The following is a 12263-nucleotide window of genomic DNA, read 5'->3' on the forward strand; positions in this document are numbered from 1 at the left end:
AAAATAGAAATAGGATGAGTGTCTAGAAACATATCAATGCCAAAATCTATTTCCCTATCAGGTGGTATCCCTGGGAGATCTTCGGGAAAGACTTCTGGAAACTCATTCACTATAGGGACTGACTGAAAATAAAGATTTTTAACTCTTGAATCTTTTACTCAGATTAGATGGTACATACAACCTTTGGAGATAAGCTTTCGGGCTCTAAGATAAGAGATAAAGTGACCTCTAGGTTCCACAGAACTCCCTGCCCATACAAATGATGTCTCATTCAAAAAAGAAAAAGTGACCTTTTGGGTTCTGTAATCAAGGGTGGCATAACACGAATGGAGCTAGTCCATCCCAAGGGTGGCATCAAAATCTACCATATCAAGTTCTATAAGGTCAGCCACAATATCCCTACTAAGAATAGACACAAAAGAATTTCTATAAACCCTTCTAGCAACAATAGAATCACCTACGGGAGTGGAAACAGTGAAGGGTTCTTTAATGACTTGGGGCTCAAACCCAAAATCAACAGCCGCATAGGGTGTCACATAAGATAAACTAAACCCGGGATCAAGCAATACATAAACATCATTAGAAAAAATTTGTAACGTACCGGTGACATCTGATGAAGCTTCCATCTCCTAGTGGTTAGTCAAAGAATATAACCAGTTGTGACCGCTCCCGGTAGCTGAAGGGGCACCCTTAGGAGGAAGAGCCGTGGGTGCATCTTGGGGCCTAGTCCCCCTTGTATTTCCTCCAGCAGAAGGGAAATCTCTCTGAAGATGTCCTACCTTGCCACAATTATAACAATTTTTCCCCTAAAAAAATACTTCCCTGGGTGATTTCTCCCACAAATCTCACATCGTGGATAAGTACGACGTTGTTGGGCCATACTCTCCTGCGACTGAGTATCTGGGGCTCTCGATCCATGATGAGTCTGGAAACTCTGAGATCGACCAATCTCCCCCGGCAAAGATCTATCTGCGCGAAGCCGACCTATGCATAGAAAGAAAGATGCAGGAAAGGAAAATGAAAGAAGAAATCCAAATTTGCTTTGGGAGTATGAGATAGGCAGACGGGGAGTACGCAGCCGAACAACTGCTGGGGTTTCCAGCAGTGATAGCTCTGGGTGCTGGGGCACTGGTAGCAGACTGTGCATTACTCCAAGACTTCTTCTTTTGCCATCTATTTCCGCAATTGCCGCTCTGTGGCTGGCTATGATTCTGATCCGCAGTTCTGGCTCTCTTCGCTTGCCTGTCTTTCTCTCTTGTTTCTAAAATTTTCTTTTTCTTCTCTTGTATCTGTTGCATTTGAACGGTCAGTCGAGTAAAGTCTAACTCCTTGTTCAACATAGCCCCCTGGCACTCAAGTACCAGGTTATCAGCAAGGCCGAATGCAAATTTCCTCATCCGGGCTCTCGTATTCTAGTCAAATCTGGTGCATAGCAGGCTAGTTTATTAAACTTCAAAGTGTACTCCTGGACACTTATATTGCATTGCTTCAGATTCATAAACTCTTCCTCCTTGGCCTCCCTCAACTCCAGAGGAAAGAATCAATCAAGGAAAGCTTCCACAAATTTGCCCCAAACTGTGGGCTCATCATTCTCACCTTTTGCATCCTCCCAGTCTGCATACCACTAATTCGCAACATTCTTGAGCTGATAAGTTGCCAGTTCCACCCCTTCAATCTCATCCACATGCATTACCTTAAAGATCTTTTCCATCTCATCCATGAACTATTGTGGATCTTTCTCCACCTTAGTGCCAGTGAACTTAGGTGGGTTCATCTTTATGAAATGTCTAACCCTAGTAGCCTCAGACGTAATAGATGCAGACCCAATATCTTCCGATCGTTGATCCTGGTTACCTACTAACTATATCAGCATATGAATAGACCATCTGAATTCTGCATTTGAAATATCTCCCTGAGCAGTTGGGGGATGGTTGACATTAGTCCACAGAGCCCGAGGTAGACTGGTTGGGACTGGAGGGACTCTCGAAGTAGGGACAAGCTCTGGAGTGTGAGCTCTATTATGGGTCCGTATCCCATATATGGGACTAACCTCATCTGCCTGAGCATTCTGATCGATGATACGACGTGGAGGCATAACTGTGTTTCTAAAATACAAGTGATCATTGATTAGGGGACAGTTCAGACTCTGAAGTACAAACTAAATTACAAAGAAGAGAAACATTTCCTAAACGCCTAGCAGCCTCCTGCTTATAAGTGTGGTGCGCTACACAACCATAAACAGGACTCTACCCAACGTGATTTTGCAGACACCCTAGGACCATGAACTGTGCTTGGATACCAAGTTTTTCATGACCCAAACCGGGGCCCTGAACATGACGAGTATTCCAAACCATAAGTCCCAAAACACCCCTATCTTTCTGGTAATCATGCACACAATTCATTTGATAAAAAAATAGGAAAGATACATAATATAACAGAAACATGGTCAAGAATCATGCTAAAGTAATAATGGGGAATAATGTCCCACAATCTCAACACAATATCTCTATAACGTCTGCGAAATCTCTACTACATGACTAAAACAAATGTGTATCTGAAAACTGAGACAAGGCCCCCAGTAGACCCAAAACTAATAAATGATAAATTAAACCGCAGACATCAGTATTTCCGAAATATAGAAGGCTCACCACTTGATTTTGTGATCTGTCGGAAGGAATGTACTGGTTTTTTGGACCCCTAGACTGTGCCTCCAACCCTGGGAGGAGAGGGGGTCAATACAAAAGTACTGGTACACAGAGAAATCAAAATAGAAATATAATATTTTTACATAATATAGGTGAGAGATATTATAAAGCAGTTTCATATCAAATTATTTGAAAACACATGGGCATAATGTAATAGTTTTAAATACCAATGTAATGCGATTGATCTAGGTGGAATACCCTACAATTTTAATTCCACGGCTATGCGGAATCCGCCTCTGGTGCTCTGCGGCCAAGCCTCCAATCCAAGTAGACGCCAGGATTTGGAGCCGGTATACCCCAATGTGAGTACACCGCAAGGAATCCCCCCATGTGAGATGTCCCAATTATTTTATTATCCTCCCATGTAGGATACAATATCATATGACCCACATTGATAACTACGGTTTCCAACGATGAGCCCTTTCACTCAAATGCCTTCTTCGGGCATCCACCTTTCTCATGAAAATCAATGCATTCAAACTTTGTTCAAATCAATCATATGTCATACTCTGTAGGGTATCAACATACCCGACATGCAAGTCATTAGTATCATATCATTCTCTTCATTTAATTATCATATGCAACATATTTCAACATGAACAAAAGAACCCTCTCTTTGAAAGTCAAAAACCATATCCAAATCATGACATTTTAAAGACATTTCATGACATGTATTTCAAGATGATTTCAAATGATTCATATCATGTGAAAACTTAAAAAAATATCATATCAAGAAAGGAGTTCCGTGTAAATCATGCTCTCAATTTATCATCATTATGGAACACATGCATATCCATATATAATATATGAAATCACCTTGGAATTAGGATGAAATACCAAATCAATATCATAAAACATTTAAAACATATCATATTCGTAATTTCAAAACCCCCATTTTGAAGACATGAATTTTTAAAGCCCATGAGATTTTTGAGATAACCCCACGTACCTCTATATGCAAAGATTATAGGTACTTCTTGAAGCCTACATTCTGGGGATTATAAATATGCAATTAGTTTCTAAAACCCCTGGTTGAATCTTGAGTTGCTCGGGTTTTATTTTGAAACCCTAAGAAGAATCCTTGAGCACTTTTGATGAATAAAGGTGTATTATAGGGTCTTTGGAACTGAATTTCATGTTTAGGGCTAAGTAAGGGTGGAAAAGGACCATTTTTCCCCAAAAACGGAGTGTTTAAGTCACTTGAAACCTTTACATAGGCACCGCCTATGCCATTTACTATGTTTACATAGGCGCCGCATAGGCTATTGCCTATGTTTACATAGGCGCCGCCTATACTATCGCCTATGCTTTCCAGTGGCCATGTGCGATTGGTTTGGCGACGCATATTACTTTGAAAGGCCATAACTTCTTGCTTGGGTGCCGGATTTTAGCGAAATTGGTATCGTTGGAAAGCTAACTCAGATATCTATCATTTTACACATAGTAGGCCTTATAATTTGACATATACAAAGAGTCATGGTCAATAGAAATTGACACAAATAATAATGTCCACTTAAGCTTAATCGGTCAAAGTAGTTTTCAACTCGTCCTTGAGTCAAATGACCCCTATGGTCTAAATTCAAGCTTGAATGGATTCACATGCTACACAAATAATTAATATTCTGCATTGGCATAGGATTTATGGCTTCAGGGTTTATCAACACAATTGAATCATGGTCTATCTAGTAGCCCGAAATGCGGGGCGTTACAACTTGACATCTAGAAGATGAACTAGATACCTTATCCTAGTTTGGGGTATAGTATGACTAATTATGGAAATTGTGGATTAGAAGTGGGATCATTCGGCCCACTGAGGCCTATGCTTATGTTAAGTCCTGTGGACTTAGTTGTGGATGTTAGACATAGATGAGGCTAGTACACCTTAGAATAAGGTTACTTGGTAACTAGTATTGATATTCCCAAATTGTGGCTTTTGAGTTATGGTTATGATACTCCTTGTGGAAGTGATTGGACTATAGAGATGTTATTTCCTCTTAGACTTGATGATTGTCCTATAGAGTTGTTATTTCCTCTTAGACTTAATGATTGGCCTACAGAGATGTTATCTCTTCTTAGACTTAATGATTGGCCTATAGAGTTTCTATTTTCTTAGTCATGATTGTTGGTCCTATAAAGACTATGTTCCTCATGAATATGTAAATTATCCTAGAAAAGTGATATTCCTCATTGTCATGATGTATGAGCTATTGATATATGATATCCTATAGATAATTACATGTCTATCTGTATTATGCCTCATATATGTGAGATGTCTCCTATATATTTGATGATTAGGGATATGCTATGACTTATAAATATGATTATTGAAATAAGTTCTGGATGTGTGTATGGGCATAAAGCCATGATTATGATGTTGTGATTATTTTGGATAGATTAATGGGCCAAGGGACATGTTATGATATTGATTGTATAGTCGAAAAGTGTTTATCATTATAAACAATGTGATTACAGTTTATAAATATAAATATATATGTGTGTATACTTATCTCTTCGGTATGGGATGGAAGAAGATGGATCATGATGTTCTTTTTATTCCACTGATTGAATATGTAACACCTCGATAATTCTTAATAGTTATTTTAATATTTTAGGTGAGTATAAATCTTAATCTATGAAGCATTGCGTGACAAAATAATGGTGATGGCATGCATAGATTCAGTACATTCATGATTATTTACCATTATAAGTGATGTGATTATAGATGAAATGTGATCTTATGACTACTCTTCTTGTTAGACGGTTAAGCTATGCAGTAACTGGTTGTCTATTAGAGGATTATAGAACTTGATGGCTAGGAATCCAATGTATTAGTTAATGAATCTTTCTTATTTGAAACATAGTAGCTAACGATGGTTAGTTAAGGAATAATGTCTGTTGATAAAGATGGTTGGTTGACAAGTAGTAATGTGTTGTCTAGTAATGATTAACGGATATAGGATGAGTAGTTGATAATAATGAATGGTGGATAAATGATGATTTTGGTCTAGTGATGAACCTTGACCAGATGTTAGATGTTGACTGTTAAATAAATAGTGGTTAGTTGTTATCCCTCGAATTAAGGATTATGTGAAGGATAAGGTTTGGGCTAATAACTAGAGGTTATACAATGACTAGCAAACTAGTGATTCTATTATAATAAGTGTTGGTTAACTAATAACGAGTGGTTGGGAAGTATTGACTAAATAGATATTCTATGGTGATATGATTATTTTTATGAGTATTTTAGCATATGTTATTCGGTAATGACTATTGTGATGCTCATACTCAGCAAGGCCGGAGGATATATGGTTGATGCGTTGATACCCGGCAAGGATGGTGGTTGATTACGATGATGATGGTCCTGATGTGGATAGTTATGATGACTTGTGATATTAATCGTTTACCTTGCATTCATCCCTTCATGCGCCTTGCCTATCACCAGTATGTGCCTATGTCTATCAGCCGGTATGGGATGGTTGCATTGATAGGTGAAGAATATGCCTCATGTTGTTGTGTGTTGATTGAACCTTTCGAGTCTGGGGTGGTGAGGGTACGCATAGGCTCGGCTAGGTATTTGGTTGTCTAGAGTAGCCGGTTATTCATGTCATTATTGATATTGTTGTTATCATTGTTATGATCATTATTATGGCTATCATATGAAAAATTGGTCATTGATCCAATATCAAAATTTAAGGTACATTTTCGGCCTCTCCTATTTTATGATTGCATTATTATGTATGATTATTTCACGTCTAGCCATGTGGATTAGAAACCCGAGTATGATAGTATTTAAAGTCCGATAAGTATTATAATTAGGTCTTAAATAAGAATATAATGATATAGGTTATTCTTTGAGATGACCTCATTTTTATATGTATATATGTATATATATATATATATCCAGCTATATGAAGATATGGCACTACCATATATCCCTTCCTTCATTGTTCATTTTGTATAGTCGTTACTTCGCCTTGTATATTGTTATAAATCTTTCTTTCGCTCCTTATTCGTATATATACCTGGATATATGGTATAACATTGATGTATATTGAATGTAGCTGGAATAAGATAGTTCACCCTGATACTTCCTTAGTCTTATTATGTTAGACTCTTGGACATGAATAGGATAGTTTTCCCTTATTATTCTCATTAACTCATTATATGATTTCTGGACTCTTGCGTGCAGTTTTCATTCTATTTATATGTTGTGTATATCTAGTTTTTCCCTTTTGAGATTCTCTGTGTAGTCGGCAAGGTGGCTTATGAGTTGGATTTACCTTCATACTTTGCTATTGTTCAACCAGTTTTCCATGACTCCATGCTGCATAAGTATATTCATAACCCGTCTCATACGCTTAGGTGGGACTCATTCTAGTTAGATGGGCAGTTGACCTTTGTAGAGGAGCCTGCACTTATTTTTTTGATGGTAAAATGAGGCGGTTGTGTACTAGAGAGATTCCTGTAATTAAGGTTCAATGGAAACACCGCCTAGAGAAGGAGGCCACTTAGTAGTTAGAGGGCGAGATGCAAGCCTAGTATCCTCAACTATTTGAGACTTCAAGTATTTCCTCATCTTTAACTTTCAAGGATGAAAGTTCCTTAGTAGGGGATGTTGTAATGACCCTTCAGGTCATTAGCTATATTCTTGCTTATTTTGCTGATAGAGCTCCTCCATAGCCATCCCAAGTCATTAGTGACTTGCTAGAATTGATAGTTCGGCTACCTGATGGTTCGTTTATTTTTTAGAACCACTTTTTCAATTTGAAGTCTTCATCAATTCCAAATGGCCGCCGAACGAAATTTCAGTAAAATAATTTTTCATGCAAATCTCGACTGTGCCAACATCTATTTAAGATCAATTTTAGGATAGATAGATCCTTTGTTCGGATCCCATATCACCCGAGTTTATTTCGACCAATTAGTCAAAAAGTCAAATATCCAAATATAGGTGTATGGGACCTACAAGTGGTCTAAATGGCCTCATATGAAAAATTTGACTTCACCAATGTATCCAAAATGTCGAATTTAGTGGGGTTACATAGTTCGTTTGTGAAAAACGAAGTCCAAATGAGTTCAGAAGGTCAAAAATAAATTTTGACCTTGAGGGCCCATCTAAAACCGTATAAAAGGGGGCTTTTGGCAGATTTTGAGCATTCTTCACCTCTATTAAAACCTTAGAAGCCCTAAAAGAGTGGTGACCCAAAAATTGGTCTTGTGGGTTGATTGAAAACTTAATCCATCTTTTTACTACAAATCCAAGGTAAGAATTCCTCTAATTTGATATTAAGCTCATTATTTCTTGATTCAAAACCCTAAATCATTGTGGGTCAATTGTATCCCCAAAATTGAGTGTTTGACTCAAATTTCTTGAGGGTTTTAACCCCTCTAAAGATAATTAGTCTATGGTTGGTCTTGGAAACTCCTTTCCAAGGGTGAAACCTAATTGGAGTTTTGGTGTCCATTTGAAACCCATGACACAATGATGCTATAATGAGTATTTTCATTCTTTTTTTAATGCTTAGATTGTATTGTTGATAGCATTGCTTGTGGAAGAGGAAGCTTCTCAGAAAGAAAAGAAAAGCTCGTTGGTTCGTGAGTTTCTTGGATTTAGGTAGGTTAGGCTTATCCTTAGTATAGATTGAGCTTGTTTGTAATGTATTCATCGATATCTTGCGAGATTGGTTGGGAAATTTAGGTGATATTTGATTAAATGGTAAACTTGGGATTTATTAATTCCTATAGGCCAAGAATTTGTAAGGTATGATATTTGACCCTTATCCTAGGACCTTGGTTAGCTTAATTGTGGTCTCATGACTAGTGTGTTAACATTATAGTTGTTCTAAGTAGACATGAATGGTATACTTCTCTATCTTTAGGAGTGTATTTGCCTATATAAAATGCCTAGATAGGAGATGACCTTGGTATTGGGTTGACTTAGGAAGAATACTTGAAGAAGATTTCTCTTATATGCTTAGTAAGGATTGATAATCCCTTATGGTATAACTTACATAACCTATCCTAAATTCGGGTAGAAGTTTGCCTTGTATTAGTGACTTTAGAATTAGTGGGAGTTAGAAGTGGGACTTGACCCACCTTACGCTTGAACTATGTAACTCCTTGGTAACCTAGATACTTGATGAGCGTCTAAATTACGTTATTTAGATTATAAGGGTTAAACCCGATTGTCGATTTATGAATAAGGTCGAGGGTTGAAAAATGTGTATTCTTGATTGTTGTCTTATTATCGTGTTATGGATAGCCAAGGAAATATGGTAATTGTGTATGTCATCTAGATAATCATGCCTACGCTTCTACTCGTATGTCATGATGATGAGTAGTAATAAAGTGTGATGGTTTGTGCGTCTTACATCTCTATTACTCGATTATTGTGAACTTGTGTATGTTTATTGATTTGGGGCCATTTATGTGTGTATGTTGTTGTCTTAGAAAATATTGATACAATGATGATGCCCGGTAAATCCGTAGGAATTATTGATATTATGATGATGCTCGATTAATCCGGAGGAATATGTGACATTATGATGATGCCTGGTTCGAGTCCGAAGGAATATGTGATATTATGATGATGCCAAGTTCGAGTCCGGAGGAATATGTGATATTATGATGATGCTCGATTCGAGTACGGAGAAATATGTGATATTATGATGATGCCCGGTTCGAGTCCGGAGGAATATGTGATATTATGATATGCCCGGTTCGAGTTCGGAGGAATATGTGATATTATGATGATGCCCGGTTTGAGTCCAGATTAATGTGTGATATTATGATGATGCTCAATGAATTCGGTGGAATATGTTGATATTGTGATGATGCCCGGTGAATCCAAAAGAGGGAAGAACATTTTGATGCCATGTGGGGCAAATTTACTTATATGAATTGATATTTGTAAGGTTAGGCCGTGTGGGGCAAACCGCCTATGTGCTAGAATTATGAGGTTGCTATTGGTAAATTATTATTTGTTTCTTATTCCAAATCACTATATAAGAGGTGTGACCCTTTTTGATGCTAAACTAGCTACTAGAGGAAATTCATGCCTAATATTGAGTTAAGGCTTAGTGTTATATATAAATTTGCATAAAATTCAAGGGCTAACCTAATATATATACTTGAGTTGAATAAGAGGTTATATTATGAAATATTTCCTAGTAAGGTGGCTTATGTTATAATTAGCTACTTCTAAAATATATGATTATTATTTGGAACCTAGAAGCCTAGTAAACTAGTTGGTGGACTTTACTCGATTAAAATATGGAAACTAGTCCTTAAGGTTGTGACATGCTTGGTGATGATAGATCTAGTATTGCGTGATGGATAGTTAAATTATCTCCTAATATGTGAATTGGAGATGCCTTAATTGATAATTCATGTCATAATGATGCTAATTAAAGAATGGCCTTATGATAGTTGAATAATCTATACTATGGATGGCTTGTAGTTTTTCCCCAATTTGATGACTAGTGATTTTAAGACTTGTAAATCTTTTGACTTTTTAAAAAATAAAGTTAATTAGTATGGACCTTGTGGTATTTATCAATGAATTATAGAACTAATGATTGCATGCCTATGCTATGACAATGTTGCTTTCTTTATGTTGAATTATGGTATGGGTACTTGAAAGTGGATTTCGGCAATGAGTCATGGTGGGGTTGTGCTACCCGTGGTTTTTGGTAAATTGATGGAGTAGTTGTGCTTTTTGGCATTTTAGGTTGTATTCTTTTGTGTACTCTCCGGTGGTATGGGACACCGTGATGAGTTCTTTGTTTTTCTCTCTTTCGTGTACTTCCCGGTAGTATGGGACGTCATGGTAACTTCTTATGTGTTTGTTCTAAAGATTGTTGATGATGATCATGGCAAGTAGATGTTTTGCTATTTTGTGTATGGTTGTACGTTTTTGAAATGATACTCAGTTGTTATGGTGATTTTGGAGTATATTGAAATAGTATGTTATGTTATTGCTTTAACAGTATAGATGTCGTTACAGTGGTATCAAAGTAGATTCAGGTACGATCCTATCCCTTGACTTTAAGATCATTGTCTTTCTTTATATAGTCTTTATATTATATTTGAGCTCAGTCGGCCGATGATGCCTACTGAGTACCATTGTTTTGGTACTCATACTACACTTCTGTACCTTTTTGGTGCAGACCCAGGTTCTAGTTTCTGCCGTTGAGCTAGTTCGTACGAGTTGACTATTTGGAGATAGGGTGAGCTCTTGGAGATCGAGTTGCCCTCTATCTCTTCTATCCTTATTTGTCTTTTGCTTTCGAGACAAATGTATGAGATTGTTTAAGGCATTTTAGATTCTGAGATTGTGAATTCCTCTTGTCAAGTTTAGAAGCTCTTGTATTAATACTATCAGGTCGTGGGATTTGTATTTGAATATCAGTTGTCCCTAGTTTTGAATTATTATTGTTATATGTCGTGTTCACATATAGGGTCAAAGTTGGACGATCTTACCAAGGTAACCCATTGCAATAGCTCCGGGTTATGGTATCGGCTTACCTACCAGTGGGATATGGTAGGTGCCATCATGACTCTGAAATTGGGTCGTGAAAATAGTTGTTCAGCTCCCATAAATCATGCTACACACCAAATGATTGGCGAGATTCGGCTTATAGACAGGTATACTCTCAATTCAGATCACTTTGATGAATCCCTGATATTGATTTACTATTCCTCAGGCCTCAATTAAGTGTCAAGTCTAGTATAATATCCTTCCATGCTTCAAGACCTTATGTTCTAACCTTTTAGTGACTCCTCCTTATGTGATGATTATGGTGATGAGTAAATGTTTCTTGTTGAGGGAAGATCATAGCATGCTTGTTTTAGATAAGGCCATAAGTATGAAGTAAGATTTGGGGCGAAGTCTTTGATACATGTGATGGTTAGTAGAAATTTTTGTGTGTATGTTCTTGGGGTACAATGTGTGAGTTGTATTGATAGGGGTTTAGAGAATACATGTGAAGTGTGTCTTTATGGGTGTTTGCCTTGAAGTTCATGTGTGGTTATAAAGATAGGCTTGAATGACATGTTGGGGATTTAAGTGGAGGAACGCAATATGTGCTAGTAAATACATAGTAAGAGTTCAGATTTAGTCATCGTTGAAGTGGTAAGGCATGTTATGTTTAGGGTGCGTTCTCTAAAAAGGGTATAGAAGATTGAATCATATGGTTTATACTAGTAACGTGGTGTGGCATGTTGTATTTTGTGATTTAGAATTAGGCTTGACCACAATGAAAGAATTTAAGCTAATTTAGACATTAGTACAAAGAGTTATCAATGCCTGTATAAGAATTCTAAGTTGAATCAAATGAGTATGGTATTTAAAGGGAATAATATAGTTAAAGGAGTATTCAAAAAGAGTGCTAAGCTTGAAAGTAAAAAGTTGCATTGCCTAAGACCGGGTAATTCTATCATAGTTTATAAGTTATATGTCTATATTCCATGCTATAGAGTAGTGTCATTGTTATGATTCCTTAGTTGGATGTCTTGTGTAACTCATGACCAAGATTCTTTTCCCCCAAATGCTACTAC

Source organism: Capsicum annuum, unplaced genomic scaffold (genome assembly GCF_002878395.1).
Source record: "Capsicum annuum cultivar UCD-10X-F1 unplaced genomic scaffold, UCD10Xv1.1 ctg4639, whole genome shotgun sequence".
NCBI classification, from domain to species: Eukaryota; Viridiplantae; Streptophyta; class Magnoliopsida; order Solanales; family Solanaceae; genus Capsicum; species Capsicum annuum.